This window comes from Mustela nivalis (genome assembly GCF_964662115.1).
Source record: "Mustela nivalis genome assembly, chromosome: 5".
Taxonomy (NCBI): Eukaryota; Metazoa; Chordata; class Mammalia; order Carnivora; family Mustelidae; genus Mustela; species Mustela nivalis.
In genome coordinates this window covers 154,363,713-154,377,887 of record NC_139024.1, presented here as the reverse complement: position 1 = coordinate 154,377,887, position 14,175 = coordinate 154,363,713, and the positions used below count along the sequence as shown (strand labels likewise).

Below are 14,175 nucleotides of genomic sequence, written 5' to 3'. Positions count from 1 at the left end.
TAGAGAGAGAGCGCACGAGCAGGGGGAGGGGCAGAGGGAGAAGGGGAGAGAGAAGCATCCCCAAGCAGACTCCCCACTGAGTGTGGAGCCTGACGTGGGGCTTGATGGCTTGGTCTCAGGATCCCAAGATCACGACCTGAGCCGAAATCAAGAGTCAGATGCTCAATCAACTAAGCCACTCAGGTGATCCTCTTTTGGCCTTTTTATCAAAGCCATTCAGGTACATAAAAAATAGAAATGATAATATTTTTTTTAAAAAGAAACAAACAAACAAACAAACTCCTCCCCTAACCCCAGACCCATTGCCCAGATGTAGGCTTCATGTAGTTTCCTTGATCTAGAATATGCTCGAGGAAATCACTCTTCACCATATCTCTTTTTTCTTGTCTTGCTGGGTACTCCATAGTTCTAAATAATAATATTACACATGTATTTTTAAGCAGCATGCATGTACTCATTTATCATACATTTAGACATCCTGTTCTTTATGAAACATAAGAGTTAGGCTCAGAAACACTGCCCCCGTATCACCTTGCCTCATTCTGCCTCCCAGATTTGATATAGCTACAAATTATTTTTAGGCCTGAACTTTTTTGCTTGCTATCAACATTTGGGAGTATTTCTTAATTCCTTACAAAGTAAAATGAGATGACTAGTTCCCTTGCTCTTCCATTTCTCTTGCTCCTTCCGCTTTTTCACTTTTGTTTAAAGAATTCTTTTGGGGCACCTGGGTAGTTCCGTTGGTTGGGTGTCTGACTCTTGATCTCAGCTTGGGGCTTGATCTTGGGGTCATGAGTTCAGGCCCTGCAGTGGGCTCCACACTGGGCATGGAGCCTACTTTAAAAAAAAAAAAAAAAAAGAAGAAGGAGAAGGAGAAGAAGAAATTTTTTTTAATTATAGTAATTTTATAATTTATTATTATTATTTTAAGTAAACTCTATACCAACATGGGGCTCAAACTCATGGCCCTGGGATCAAGAGTCACGTGCTCCAACGACAGTTTTTATCAGGTAGATCTTTAGCTTCACATTGTCAAGAATGATGACATTTATAATCTGTGTGTGACAGTGTTTAAGAGCTACATATTTATGGGTTTATTCTGAAAGTGTGATGTCAATACACAGGCCTTACAATATTATGACTATGTAAGTATTTGTCCACAATAGAGCCAAATATTGTGCCGGGACTGAATTTTCCCCCCCTAAGATCCATTGTTAACCATCCCTGGACCATTCAAAACACTGTGCTCTTTTTTTTTTTTTTTTAAGATTTTATTTATTTGACAGAGACACAGTGAGAGAGGGAACACAAGCAGGAGGAAGTGGGAGAGGGAGAAGCAGACTTCCCGCTGAGCAGGGAGCCTGATGCAGGGCTCCATCCCAGGCCACTGGGACCATGACCTGAGTTGAAGGCAGACGCTTAACGACTGAGCCACCCAGGTGCCCCAAAACATTATGCTCTTAACGTCTGCACAAATACATCCTCTTTTCTTTCATTCTACCGATTGCTCAAAAATCTTGCCACATTTTAGTTTGCTTCACATTTGGACATTTTGCTCTTAGCGTTTCTAATTTTCTTTTTTCCTTGTTGAGAGGTATGTTTGTTTCCTGGTGATAACAGAGTAGGTGGTTTAAGGCAACATAAGTTTATTTTCCTACAGTTCTGGAAGCCTAAGGTCACAGCATGGGCAGGGCCATGCTCTGTCCGGGCTCTGGGAAGAATCCTTCCTTCTTTCTGGCCTCCAGTGGCTCTGGCAGTCCTGGCATTCCTTGTCTTGCAGCTTCAATGCCCTAGTCCCTGCCTCCCTCTTCACATGGCCTTCTTCCCTGTGACTCTGTGTGTGTCCTCTCTTCTTCATAGAAGGACCACCCTCAATCCAAGATGCCTTCATCTCCAGGTCCTTAACTAGTTCTATCTGCCAAGACCCCATGCTTAAATACTGTCACATTTTGAGGTTCCACGTGGACATGAATTTTACGGGGGTACTGTTCAACTCACGACAAGGGGAAAATAAAATTTTCTCACTATATTATTAATATTTTTGGAGCTCCTGGATGGCTCAGTCGTTTGGATGTCTCACTCTTGGTTTTGGTTCAGGTCATGATTTCATGGGTGGTGGTGGAATCAGTCCTGCCTTGGACTCTGCACTCAGTGAAGAGTCTGCTTGATATTCTCTCCCTCTGCCCCTCTCCCTGCTCATGCATGTGTGCTCTCTCTCCAAAGCAAATAGATATTTAAAAAAAAAATACACAGTAACCAAAATATGGGAAGAGCCCAGGTGTCCATTGGCTGATGAATGGATAAAGAAGATGTGATATATATATAGAGATTATATATATACTACACACACACACACACACACACATGCACACACACAATGGACTATTACTCAGCCACCAAAAAGAATGAAATCTTGCCATTTGCAACAACATGGATGGAGCTAGAGTATAATGCTAAGTGAAATAAGTCAGAGAAAGGCAAATACCATATAATCTCCCTCATATGTGAAATTTAAGAAACAAAACAGATGAACCTAAAGGAAGGGAAGAAAAAATAAGTTAAGATAAAAATACAAAAGGAGGCAAACCATAAGAGACTCTTAATTGTAGGGAACTAGACTGAGGGTTGCTGGAGGGGCGGTGGGTGGGGGATGGGGTGACTGGGGGATGGGCATTAAGGAGAGCGCTTGAGAGAATGAGCATGGGTGTTCTATGATGAATCACTAAATTCTACCTCTGAAAAACTAATAATACACTATATGTTAACTAATTTGAATTTAAATAAAATCTATAAATAAATAAATAAATAAAAGATATTTTCTGCACCGTGATTTAAGGAAAGAGAAAATTTTGATCCAAAATGAATCCAGGACTTCAAACACAGTCATTGTTTCTTGCCTTGTTTCTTCCTCTCTGTGCTTTGCCTTTGTTTCCTTCCAGACCAGCTTCACGCTCAAGCAAGTTGGCACCTCGTGCTGGCAAGGATCGGTCCCAGCATCTCTGCACATTCGTGTCTTCTTCACAGGCTGTGATCCTAGCAGAAATAAAACTACTGTACTGACAGTTCCAATAAAATACCTGAGGAAGTCTCTTAACAGACCTTGCTTGGTTCATGTCTGAACAATCACTGTGGCCCAGGGCATGAAGTGAGCTTACTTGGCCAAACCTGGCTCAGCTGCCCACCCCTAAAGCTGAGAGGTAGGATGGCCCTACCCCAAGGATGAGGAAAGGATAGTGTCCTAAGAGATTCTGGGTAATCACAAAAAAACACATGATCCCTTGCAAAGCGGAGAAGAGCTTTATCAATAGCTTGATAGTTCAGCTGTACGTAAAATTCTAGGTTTATAATTTTCTTCCAAAAGGTTGAAAGTAATATTTCATTGTTTTCTTTTATCCCTACATTATGAAAAAAATTTGAAAGTGCAGAAAAATTGGAAGAATTCTATATTGAGCGCCCATATATCTAATCATTGAGATTCTACCATTGACATTGTATTTACTTTATTAAATATCCTTTTATCCATCCCTCTGTTTATCTGTTGATCCATCTTATTTTGTCAGAATTTCCAAATAAGTCACAGACGTCCCTCCCCTTGACTCTCAGACCCTTCAGCATGCATGCATATCATTACCTAGAGTTTAATATTTGTTTACAATTTTTTTCATTTGGGCTAAAATTTATAGACCACAAAATGCAAATATTTGAAGTGTGCCATTCATTGAGTTTTGACAAACCCATATCAAGGTGCAGAACATGACAACTTCCCTCCTGGCCCTTCCCAGTAGTGGTAACCATTGTTCTGATTTTTTTCAACATGGATTCACTATGCTTTCATGTAGATGGACTCATACAGTAGTCACACTTTCGTGTAAGGATTCTTTCATTCAGCATCACGTTTTTGATACTCATCCATGTTGTAGTCTCTATCCATCCCACTATATGAATGCACAACCGCTTATCCATTTTTCTACTGACAGACACATGGGGACTGTTTCCAGTTTTCAGCTATTGTGAAGAAAGCTGCTACACACATTCTTGCACACATCTTTTGGTGGGCATAGTTCCCATTTTTCTTGGACAGATCGCTGAGAGTGGATTTGTAAAGTCGGAGTGCTTTCATTTTATGAGGACCTTCAGATCTTCTGCCAAAACAGTCCTCCTGTTTTAGAGTTCCACCAGCAAAGTATGAGAGTTCCGGTAGCTCCACAACCCTTGCCAACGTTTGTTGTCCGTCTTCCCAATTTCAGCCATATTGTGCATTTCATTTTGATTTTAGTTTTTAGTTCCTAATTTCTAACCATTTTAAGCAGTTTTTCATGTGTGATGTGCTTATTTACCTTTAGGTAGTATCTAATTAAATCTTTCACTCATTTAAAAATGTAGATTATCTGAGGCACCTGGGTGGCTCAGTCGGTTAAGCATCAGACTCTTGGTTATGGCTCAAGTCATGATATCAAGATTGTGAATTTGAGCCCCAAAGAGTCTACTTTCTCTCCCTCTCCCTCTGCTCTTCCCCCCAATCTCTCTCTCTCTCTCTCTCTCTCTCTCACACACACACACATGCACTAAATAAATTAATAAATAAAATCTTTAAAGATAAATAAAAAATGAAAACATGGATTATCTTTTTTGAATTGTAGGTCTCTTTTACTTTTTCTTTCTTTTTAAAATATTATATTTATTTGACACAGAGAGATCACAAGTAGGCAGAGAGGCAGGCAGAGAGAGAGGAGGAAGCAGGCCCCCCACTGAGCAGAGAGCCCGATGCAGGACTCAGTCCCAGGACCCTGGGATCATGACCTGAGCTGACCCACTGAGCCACCAGGTACCCCTCTTTAATTTTTTCTTGCAGGGTTCTTTATATATTACGGATTTTAGAACTTGGTCAAGTATATTTTGGAAATTTTTTTCCCCAATCTGTGATTTGACTACTCATTTTCTTAGCAATATCTTTTGATGAACAGAAGTTTTAAAACTGATGAATTTATCAATTAATACTTTTATGGCTTTTGCTTTCAGTGTCCTTCCTACCCCCAAGTCATGAAGATAGATATTTTCCCATGTTTTCATCCATCTTTTTGTTGTAGTTATTATGTTTAGTCAAGAATTCATTCCAGTTTACATGTATGGTTTGAGGCAGGGCTCAGGTTTCTTCTTTTTCATCTATATGGATATCCAGTTGTTTTAATATATCTTAAAAATTTTTTTAGTGTTTTCTGATGTCTAATAATTGCAGATAGCCTGTTACTAGTTTGATTTTTATTCCTTTGAAGCTGACTGATTTCTTCCCTCTTTCAGTGTTCTTTGGATCTTCTTTTTTCCTTAGTACTTCTAATATTACCCTGCCAATCTTTCAGTATCCTCCTTCAATCTGAAGATTCATGGTATCTTAGCTTTGGTAGATTTTCTTCAATGATTTCTGTGATAGTTTCTATCCTTGTATTTTCTCCAGGCTCTCTTTCTGAAACATATACTGGTTGTGTTGAGGACTTGGATCAGGCCTCCAGTTCTTTTATATATATATATTTTTTTTCCCCCCACTTTTTGTCTTTCTCTTTTTTTCTCATGTTGTATTTCCACCTTTCTAGAAAAAAATTAAAGTTTGGCAAGCCAATTTTTAATTTCCAAGTACTCTTTCTTGTTCCCTAATTGTTCCTTATTTATGGCATCTTGTTTTTACTTTAGGTATTGTATCTAGAATATCTCCAAAAATATTAATTTGAGGTTTGGAAAATTATTTCTCGGTTACTCAGATTGGCCGCTGTGAGGTCCCCCTTCACTTTTGTTCTTCTGTTTTGTTTTGTTTATTTTTTATGTAGCTGATTTCCCTCCTGTGCCCAGTGATGTGGGGGTGTTTTTTATTTTAAAAAAAGAGAAAATAAGCTGATTTTTTTAGATGTGTTTCCTGTACTATGGCATACAGAGCTGTTTTCCTGCTAGCTAATTACCCAGAAAGCAGAAGAGCCTGACAGGAAGTTCTGTGATCATGAGCAGAGCTTGCTACACAGGGAGGCTTCCTGTTACAGTAAAAAAAGTGGGGAGCCAGAGAGGGTTTTGCTGGGCTGCTGTGCTCACCCCCCAACATCAGCCCATCAGTATTATATAAAAGCTATTGTCTCCTGATTGCCCTTTTCTCATTTCTTCCAGCTGTTATGGCTTTTTTCATTAAAAATATTATTTGCTATTCTTTTTAATTGTGTATTGTAAGGGAGGGGAGACAAATGACTGCCTTTAGAACTATGTGTTGACTAAATTATTTCCTGCTCTAAGTTGGCATCTGTCATTGGATTTGGATGGATATCTTTACTCTCCCATGGCTGTGCCAGACTCACGTCCACTTTCATGCCTTCACTTAATGTGTTCCTTTATTTTTTTTTTTAAGATTTTATTTATTTGACAGAGATCACAAGTAGGCAGAGGCAGGCAGAGAGAGAGGAAGGGAAGCAGGCTCTCTGCTCAGCAAGAATCAAAGAGCAGAGAGCCCGATGCGGGGCTCGATCCCAGGACCCTGAGATCATGACCTTAGCTGAAGGCAGAGGCTTAACCCACTGAGCCACCCAGGATCCCCTAATGTGTTCCTTTATCCAGAAACTTCCTTCTTCTCTCCCTTTCTCTCCCACCTTCACCTAGTGAAATTCTTCCCATCTTTTGAAGCGAACTTGAGCATATTCCTGATGAATCCCATCTATTTAATTCATCTTTCATTTGCCTCCCTTTTATCTTGTACTATTATCCATGAAATGCCTATTGTTCACAATTCATCTCTTAATTATACAGTCCAGTATTATACACTCTCATGTCAAATGTTTATTATTATGTTGGTAACTATTAAAAAGTCTTTGGGGACAAGAATTTATTTTTCTCTGTCCTTCAAAACACATAGCACAATATGCATAAATAATAGGTATTCAGTAAGTATTTGTAAGTGGTTAACTTCCCTGCTATTTGCAAGAAAGAAATGACCTAATAGCTTATATTTCTTTCTGCTGGAAACTGTAAAACACATATTTTAATTGAAAGCTGAATTACAGATGCTCCACTTCAGGCAAAAGAAATACTGATTTTTCTCCACTAAGGAAAAAAAATTAAGTTATAAAGCATAAATGTCTGCTGCGATCCATGGCAATAGACAGATCCACTAGAACTGAAGCAGTTGACCTAAGAGTGGTTTGGGAAAAGCAAAATAGCAAAATCTGACTTAAAAATAGACTTTATAGTTTTACAATTTCCATAATATTGCTAACAGTGTCATCTTCAGGTGAAAAGGAAAGAGGTCTAGTGGTAGAACAAGAACAAATAATAAACAATAATATGCTTCTGGGGGCGCCTGCATAGCGGAGTTGGTTGAGTGTCCAACTCTTGGTTTTGACTCAGGTTGTGATCTCAGGGCTGTGACATTGAGCCCTGTTTTGGACTCTGTGCTCAGTGGGAGTCTGCTTGGGTTTCTCTCTTTCTCCCCCTCTGCTCCCCCTGCCCCACCCCCAACCTGCAAACTCATTCTCTCTCTCTCTCAAATAAATAAACCTTTAAAAAAAAGAAAGGAAGGAAGGAAAGAATGAAAAAAAGAAAGAAAGAATCAAAGAGCAAGTTTCTGATAGTAATTTCTGCTGTTCACCAAATATATCAGCTTCCTCTCCGCGGGGCACATGGTGTGATCATACTGCCTTGATCCAGGGAAATTAGGGGGAGCGGTGTGACTTGCTTTGACCAAAGAAATGAGAATGGGAGTGATGTCACTTTCAGGTGGAAGACTTCAAAGCCTGTGAGGGAGACGCCATATTCCTGTTTTCTGCTTCTGTGGCAGTGGAAGCATGTGGTATTCCATAATTCTGAATATCTTAAAGTCCATACTGAACAGTCTTCCTACAGACCTGTTTTGGAAATAGTGTGACTGATAAATCTTTGTGGTTTAAACCACAGACTATAAATTATTATTGCTGTTCAGGGTCAGTAAACTCCCGCCTGTGGGCCTGCTGCCTATTTTGGTGAGATTTGATTGGAACCCAGACATGCGTATTTGCTTATGTCTTGCCTCTGGGTGCTTTCTCGCTGCTCCTGAATTGTCTAATTATGAGACCATACAGCCTGCCAGCTGCATGTAGTTACTACTGCTATTTAAGAAAAAGTGTGTTGACCTTTGGCCTAGTCTATCCTAACTATGGTAGAACTGGAGGTCTTTGGTAAGTTCCCTCATCTGTTTCGTACACAACACAAAAGGTATTGATAGTAGCCAGCCTCCAAGATGGCACCAGTGATCTCCAACTCTGAACACAAGGGTATTCGTGTGTACTTCCTTCCCACTCAATAAAGCTGACTTATGGAGCCATGTGGGAGTCATGGAGGGTGACTTCCAAGTTTGGGTCATAAAAGATAGTGTGGCTTCCATCTCTCTCTGAGATGACTCACTCTGGGACAAGGCACTCCCATGTCCTGAGGGCACTCAAGAAGTCCTGTGGAAAACCCCACATGGCGAGAACCTGAGCCTCCTGCCAACAGTTCATGAGTCAAGCCCTCAGATGATCGCAGCCTTGACCAGCGTCTTGACAACAACCTCAAGTGTGACCCTGAGCCCAGATCACCCAATGAAGGTACTCCTGAATTCCTGACTCACAGAAATTATGAGATCATAAATGTTTGTAGTTTTAAACCACGAAGTCTGGGGGTGATTTGTTATGCAGAAATAGATCATTATTGCGCTGTTCAAATGAAAAAGGGTACTAGTCTTCCATGCTTATACATAGTATATATTTGCATGTGGAATTTTACACCCACACACACATGCATTATTTATTATTTTATTACTGGACAAAGAATTTGTGGACTTCTGTAATTAGGGTCTGTTGTGTGAATACAGATAAGGTTCCCTTACCTGTGGAAGAAGCTATTACACATGTATATATCTTTTCCATTTCCTTCTCGACACCTGATCTTTGTGGAATAGAAAGTGAAATGTATTCTGAGAAGGAAGGAAAAAGAACTCCTAGGGGCACCTGGGTGGCTCAGTGGGTTATACCTCTGCCTTTGGCTCAGGTCATACATGATCCCAGGGGTCCTGGGACTGAGCCCCGCATCGGGCTCTCTGCTCAGCAGGGGGCTTGCTTCCCCCCTCTCTCTGTCTGCCTCTCTGCCTGCTTGTGATCTCTCTCTCTCTCTGCCAGGTAAATAATTAAACTCTTTAAAAAAAAAAAAAACCAAACTCCTAAAACTACATATTTCTTGATATGGTAGCTGCTCAGATTTGCCTTAAGTTCTTTGTATGTAAGAATAGAGTGGGATAGGGACGCCTGGGTGGCTCAGTGGGTTAAGCCGCTGCCTTCGGCTCGGGTCATGATCTCGGGGTCCTGGGATCGAGTCCCGCATCGGGCTCTCTGCTCGGCAGAGGGCCTGCTTCCCTCTCTCTCTCTCTCTCTGCCTGCCTCTCTGTCTACTTGTGATCTCCCTCTGTCAAATAAATGAATAAAATCTTAAAAAAAAAAAAAAAGGCTTGGTTTATAAAAAAAAAAAAAACGTAATTTAAAAAAAAAAAGAATAGAGTGGGATAAATGGAGCAAACTCTTCATAGTATTTTACCGTTTTATTTCTAAGGTGATAATACAGTAGTGTCAGAAGCCACATTTTTCCAGTTAACTGCTGTAACTTTATATATGCTCCAAACGGAATAGTTCATAATAACTATTATGGAATTGTAGGAGTGACATATGGAATGATAGCCAAGGGGCAAACGTCAGTAGGAATCAGGGTTAAAGGAAAACTAAATAAATTTCTTCTCATTAGCAGATTTGTTTGGAGATCAGTTTGCACATTTTTTAAGCCAACATATAAACAAGTGAGCTAAGTAGTATCTTCGGGTAATACTGGTAGGCATAAAGCACAAGAAGTAGAAAATAAAAAACAAAAGCTAGAGAGAGAGAAAGGGAGTGGGTAAAAGATAAAATCTGTGGTGTGGTGTGAGTACTTACAAGCATGTTCCTTGGATTCTCAACCATGGCCCCAATTTGGCAACAATGCTGGTACCCTGGCCTAATCTCGTTTTCCAAGCCTCTGTCTTGCTCTGTCCTTCAGGAAACAAACAGTGCACTCCCAGCCTGCAAACCGGTACTGAGCTCCACAGCTCAGCCTGCGGGGAAATTAGGCTCAGACTAGAGGAGAAATTAAAAGACTTCCTGCTCCCCCACCCCTGCCCCAGCAAAGGCCTCAAAACATAGTTTCTTTTTCCTTTTTATATCATTTTTGTTTAGCAACCTTGTGACTGTTGTGGATGGGAAGGCTGTATGTGCTAGAGGGTTCTCTGCGACTAAGCCCTGTTGGACTGTGCGGTTTTGTTAGTCCATATTATCATAGTTGTCTTAAGTGATAAACCCATAGGGTTGAAATTGGGAGACCAGGTCGCTGGTGCTGCTGCTTCTAGGACACACAGTGGGGTATCAGAGAGCGTTTTCCAGGCCTGCCTCGTTTAAGCATCGACTTGTCTTGTATGGTGCATATTAATCTTTGTATCATAAATACGGCCAAAAGTCAAGACCATGTCTCATAAACTTAATAGCACTAATGAAGGGACATAATATCTGAGAAGTCCTGAAAAGTCTAGCATGCTTGTTGGTTGTAAATACAAGAGGAGATGTTGAGAAAACCAGATCTTTTTCTAAGACAAAGGAAGGTGCGTGCAGACAAGGTGTATTTTAAGGGAAAATCCTCTGGTTCTTTTTAGAAGAGTGAAGAACAGCTGTTAAATTCTTCATTGGCTTTCTTATTGTCCTATATGTAGGTTACATAAGCGTACGCTTGAGTAATCACTTCCTGACTTGAAATGAACCCAGGAGGTGAGCCCTTGCCTAGAGGTCAGGAGGTTAGCCTTGGAGCACTCTGGCTGCAGGGAGGAAGCTAGCACATAATCTTCATAAACTGTGGTCTTATTCAAAATGTAACCTGCGGTGGTACCTACTTTTCAACTAAAAAAATGTTACACAGTATATCTAATGGTTCAATGCAAACCCTCCATGGGGAAAATGAAGAAGATATTTTTAATCAAGTTGCCACCGTCATCATCCCACAAATCCCACTCTTTGAAGCAGCCTGACTCAAAGAAGCCATTTCTAACATGATTGAGTGGTTTTTCCATCATTAACGAAGCTAAATTTTAACTGAGTTCTCCTTGACTTTTATCTGAATTTCATCAGAACATTACAGTCATGGCTTTTTAAAAATTTATTTCCTTTGATTATCCTTCGCATTTTACAGCCCTTCTAAATCATAGAGAAGATTGAGCTAGAAGTGTTTTCTTCCTCTGGGACACATTGCTGATATGACATGGCTCATCTCACTGAGACCTGACACAGACCCCCAGCACAGTGTCATAGGAGTCATTCAGCTGTGACCGAGAACCTCCAGTTGTGTCTCATAGATAGTAGCTGATATGGAAAACCTCAATTTTTACCTTGATGTCTGCTCCATCCTGTGTTTTCATGATTCATGATTACAACAGCACAAAAGCCTTTCAGTGGTTTCTTAGATGAGACACCACAGGCATAAGCAACGACAAAAGAATAAATAGACAAATTGGATTTCGTCAAACTTTAAAACTTTTGTGCTCCAAAGAACAGCACCGAGAAAGTGAAACAGAGCCCACAGAATGGGAGCAGGTACTTGAAATCATGTATCTGATAAGGGGCTTATATGTACAGTGATGAACTCTTGTACCTCAATAATAAAAAGACAACCCAACTTAAAAAAAATGGGCAAAAATCTCTGAATAGAGGAAAGGACAGATGTTGGAGAGGATGTGGAGAAAGGGGAACCTCCTACACTGTTGGTTGGAAAATAGTGTGGAGATTCCTCAAAAAGTTAAAAATATAGAGCTACTGTATGACCCAACAATTGCACTGCTAGGAATTTACCCAACGTTCATAGCAGCATTATCAACAATAGCCAAATTATGGAAAGAGCCCAGATGTCCATCGACACATGAATAGATAAAGATGTGGTGTATATAAATAATGGAATATTACTCAGCCATCAAAAAATGAAATCTTGGGGCGCCTGGGTGGCTCAGTGGGTTAAGCCGCTGCCTTCGGCTCAGGTCATGATCTCAGGGTCCTGGGATCGAGTCCCGCATCAGGCTCTCTGCTCAGCAGGGAGCCTGCTTCCTCCTCTCTCTCTCTGCCAGCCTCTCTGCCTACTTGTGATCTCTCTCTGTCAAATAAATAAATAAAAATCTTAAAAAAAAATGAAATCTTGCCATTTACAATGAGGGGGATGGAACGTGGAGGGTATTATGCTAAGTAAAATAAGTTGGAGAAAGATAATTACCATATGATCTCATTGATATGTGGAATTTGAGAAACAAAAGAGGATCATAGGGGAAGAGAGGAAAAAATAAAACAAGATGAAACCAGAGAGGGAGACAAACCATAAGAGATTGTCAATTATAGGAAACAAACTTAGGGTTGCTGGAGGGGAATAGGGTATGGGGAGGGGGTAACTGGGTATGGACATTAGGGAGGGCATGTGATGGAATGAGTACTGGGTGTTATGTAAGACAGATCACTGACCTCTACCTCTGAAACCAATAATATATTATATGTTAATTCATTGAATTTAAATTAAAAAATAAATTTAAGGGGTGCCTGGGTGGCTCAGTGGGTTAAAGCCTCTGCCCTCAGCTCAGGTCATGGTCCCAGGGTCCTGGGATTGAGCCCCACATCAGGTTGTCTGCTCAGCAGGGAGTCTGCTTCCCTTCCTCTCTCTGCCTGCCTCTTGTCCACTTGTAATCTCTGTCTGTCAAATAAATAAATAAAATCTTTAAAAAAAATAAAAAAAGAAGAAATTTCTCCAAAGAAAATAGAAAAATGGCCAACAGCACATGAAAGGATACTTACATTCTCAATCTTTAGGGAAAGGCAAATCAAAACCACCATGAAATACCACTTCGCATATCCCAGGATAGCTAGAATCAAAAAGAGGGATAATAACAAGGATGTGGAGAAATTGGAGTCCCCGTACGCCACTGGTAGGAATGTAAATGGTGCCATCACTTTGGAAAACGGTCTGGCAGTTTCTCAAATAGTTAAAGATAGAGTTAACATTTGCCCCAGTAATTTCACTGCTGTCAATTCATTTCTCCCTGAAGAGAACTGGAAACATATGTCTCCACAAAAACTTTTATATAAATATTCACAGCAATATCATTCTTTGTGGCCAAAAAGCAGAGGGAAAAAAAGCCTTAAATATCCATCAGCTGGTGAATGGGCAAATGAAAGACGAGTTATCTGAAGAATATGAAAGCACTACTTGGAAAGGATATATGCACCCCTGTGTTCATGGCAGCTTTGTTTGCAGTAGCCAGGCTAGCGAGGCGGTCCCAAGCATCCGTCCGCGAGTGGATGGACAGAGAGGATGTGGTGTCTGGGATGCCGGGGTGGGTGGCTCAGTCGGCTGAGTGTCTCCCTTCAGCTTGGGTCATGATCTCAGGGTCCTGGGATGGAGCCCCACGTTAAGTTCCCTACTTAGCAGGGAGCCTGCTTCTCCCTCTCCCTCTCCCCCTCCCTGTGCGTGTGCTTCTTCCCTGTCTCTTTCTATCTCAAATAAATTAATTAAAAGAAGAAAGTTGTAGTGTATCGATACAGTAGAATACGATTCGGCCTTAATAAAAAGAGAGGTAATCTACCATTGCAGCGACGTTAAGTAAAATGCTCAGATGGAGAAGGACAAATTCTGTATGATTTCACTTATGGGTGAAACAAAGGAACCAACAAAGGGAAAACAAACTCATAGATACAGAGAACAGAGCGGTGGTTTTCAGACAGGAAGAGGGTTGGGGGCCGGGCGGAATGGGTGGAGGGGCTCAGCTGTATGGTGATGGGTAGACTAGACTCACGGTGGTGATCGCGTTGTAGTGTACACAAATATCGAATTACAGTGTTGTACACCTGATTACGTCATGTCGTACACCAGTTTACCTCAACAAAAAAACACGAACTGTCCCGTGGACTCCTACTGGGCATTACAGAGGAATCAAGGACTGACGTCCGCTACAGCACAACATGCAGGAACCGTTACGCTCAGACGCCAGTCACAAAAGAACACACCCTGTGTGAGTCCGTTCATATGAAATGTGGGAGAAAGCCAGTCTACAGGGACAGAACCCGGACTAGTGGTTGCCTAAGACTGAGGGAGAGG

At 40.9% G+C, this 14,175-nt stretch overlaps 1 long non-coding RNA gene across 1 annotated transcript; it reads right to left on the bottom strand.

Annotated features, from left to right (window-relative positions):
* Window positions 1–2,815: 2,815 nt before the first annotated feature.
* On the bottom strand, window positions 2,816–10,107 carry LOC309865250. The gene is made up of 2 exons (XR_014312005.1): window positions 9,960–10,107; window positions 2,816–3,033 (listed from the first exon to the last, which is right to left on the bottom strand). It is a non-coding gene; the product is annotated as an uncharacterized lncRNA (long non-coding RNA).
* Between the last annotated feature and the right edge of the window lie 4,068 nt (window positions 10,108–14,175).